Source organism: Solanum stenotomum, chromosome 4 (genome assembly GCF_019186545.1).
Source record: "Solanum stenotomum isolate F172 chromosome 4, ASM1918654v1, whole genome shotgun sequence".
In the NCBI taxonomy this organism is placed as follows: Eukaryota; Viridiplantae; Streptophyta; class Magnoliopsida; order Solanales; family Solanaceae; genus Solanum; species Solanum stenotomum.
In genome coordinates, this window is record NC_064285.1 from 21,883,034 (window position 1) to 21,886,203 (window position 3,170).

Below are 3,170 nucleotides of genomic sequence, written 5' to 3' on the forward strand. Positions count from 1 at the left end.
CTTTCAATCCTAACCGAACCACCGAAACATCATTCTAACAGTGAACCAACAACCTATACTAAACAATTCATAATCAACAGATATATCCAACAGTGTCTCAACATCAACCTCATATCCTCATGTAAGAGCAAATAGATCATATATCACATGAAGAGGGGCAAATAGGAAAAATCCACACACCACAGACGAAGATGAAGTCAAATGCGATGCAAATGCAATAATGATGTCATGTAGTCGTGATGCATGTCTGTCCTAAGATACACATCTGTTGACGTAATCAGACCGCGCTGAATACTCAAATCAGAACCCATGGGGGCCACACATGGACCATGTATCACCGCCGGAACCAGATTCCATCGTTATCCAAATCGCTAGCCGGAGATAGTCCATCTCATATATCTCTAGCCGGAGCTAGTCTCAACTGTGTCTCATATCCATCCATCCTCATATCAGTGTCTCAGAACTCATGCAACAGATAGTTCACACATAGGATGAATAATGAATATGCACATGTCATCAATCACAATCATTTCACGATCACATCATAGTATTACACATCTTCTGTCTTAATCACAACCATATCGCGATCACATCATACTACTACACATCATCTGTCTCAATCACAATCATATCACGACCACATCATAGTATTACACATCGTCTGTCTCAATCACAATCATATCACGACCACATCATAGTATTACACATCGTCTGTCTCAATCACAATCATATCACGACCACATCATAGTATTACACATCATCTGTCTCAACATCAATGTCTGTATCAATCATAGCCTACTCATGCTCTTCTATCCCCTCAATATCAGTTATCACATGACTTATTCAACAAATTCAAGTCACATATAACACATTTAGCTCGTTTTATTCCCCATCTTTCAATTACAACAATTTCAATCAACAAATAAAACTCATCCTCAATCCCCATTACTCCCCAACACAATTAGGAAAGTAGTCATGTGTAGTCTAAGAGTTTAACAAAGTTTAGAAGTCACTTGCCTCAAAACACTTCAACTAGTAACTCAAATTTGAGTTTTACCCTTCCGAGCACGCTCCAAATCACCACAATCTATTCATAAATGGAATCTCACAATCAATACGAATCTAACAACACCAATATCGTGAAATTTGGAGAAAAGGGTAAAATGGTCAAAAAAATCTCGTTCCGAAAAATATTCTCGAAATCTGGAAATTTTTAGTGAAAAATGTTCCCCAAGAAATTTAGAATCCAATAGTGAAAACCGTTTCGAAAAAGGAGTTGAAATGAGTTCACAAACTCAAATTTTCTATTAAATTCGGATTAGGCAAAAACCCCCAAATTTTTCAGTTGAGATCTCAAATTTTGATGTTAAAATCCATAAATAATCGATGGAAATCAAAGATATAAGTTGGAAATAACTTACCCAATGAATTCCTTGCGAAAACCCACTTGAAATCACCTATTTTCGAGCTCTCAAAGTCTAAAAATGGAGAAATGGGTATTTTTCAAGTTGGGGGAAAATGGCTACTGTTTTTTGACTTAAAAAGGACTGCTATTGCAGCTGAAACACAACAATAACACCAAAGTTTAAGTCCCCGTTGGACCCTCGGGATTCGTTCGGAATCTCGTGCACACAAACTAAATATGTACCCCCACTAAATTCGACGTTCCGGACTCAATGGAACCGTCGGAATTTGAATTCGAGGACTCCTTGACCCGAAATTCAATAAGATGCCAAGAAACTAGTTTAACGCCAAAAAAATTCGAAACTCAAACGGAGCGTCTAAAAATTCAACCAAGACTCATTCTAGACTTAGAATCGCCTCCCGAAACCAACGGTACTCTCGGAATTTCAATCCGAGCCTCGGAACCTCATATGTTGACCAAAGTCAACTCTTTATCACAATTTCACAACTTTAGCAACTTAGGACCTCAATTCTTCGTTTCAACTCCAAATTCAACTCCGTAACTTCACACAGACCCGTTTCGACATTCTAAAACTGCCGAAATCGACGGAAATCCGATCCGAGTCCCGTAACTTCAAATGACTCGAAAAAGCACTTTTTAACCAACTTTAACTCATAAAAACTCAACTTTTTACCAACTTTTCCTCAAACTAACTTTACAACCACAAAACATGGGACTCGGGGCAACTACCGAAAGGGAAAAATAGTCATTTTCATGAAAAATTACCAAAATGACCTTTCGGGTCATTACAAGAAGAAGAAGAAGAAGAAGCTACAATCTCAATTCGAATGATGCTTGCAAATGTCATGGTGATAGTTGTCACTGCGAACATGATGAATTCTACAAGCTACAATCTCAGTTCGAAGACATGAATATGTTCACTATCACTGCAGACAATGTGATAGAACTTCTAAAAGAAGTTACCGATAATACTCTTCGTGAAAAAATCATTCAATTGACTGCTAGTAAAACTAGCTCTTCAACTAGTATTCCTAGTGATAGAAAGGTTAAAGATGATTTTAATTATTCTGCTCCTTACTCCTTGTCTGAAGTTCATAATAGAATCACTTCTAAACAAACCATGGTTATTCGTGATACCTCTTTTGATGATTTAAAAGGAGAAATTGAACATTTGAAGGAAGAAATTAAATTTCTTAAACAAAATCATATTATTTGTGATCACCGTCTTACTCAGATTGAGTCTGCTAATAGCAAAGGAAAAAATAAGGTTGATGAATCTACTGCTGAAGAAAATATTCTTGCCAACACTTTGAATATTGATCCAAAACAAAATATGTTTTTAGGAATGATGCAAATTGTTACAGCTCATAAATGGTATGTTAAATGTACTATATTAATTGATACTGTTTTTTCTATAACTAACATTGCTATGATTGATAGTGGCGCTGATGTAAGTTGCATTCAAGAAGGTCTTGTACCTACTAAATATTTTGAAAAAACAACTCATATGGTTAAATCTGCATCTGGTCATGCTTTAGATATAAAGTATAAATTATCTAATACTCGTATTTGCCAGAATAAAGTTTGTATTCCTCACTTCTTTTTCTTAGTAAAAAATCAGTTATACCCTCCTATTATTCTAGGAACTCCTTTTATAAATGCAATTTATCCTTTTACTAATATAAATGCTAAAGGATTTTCTGCTACTTATAAAAATCAAGATATTAGTTATACTTTTATCACC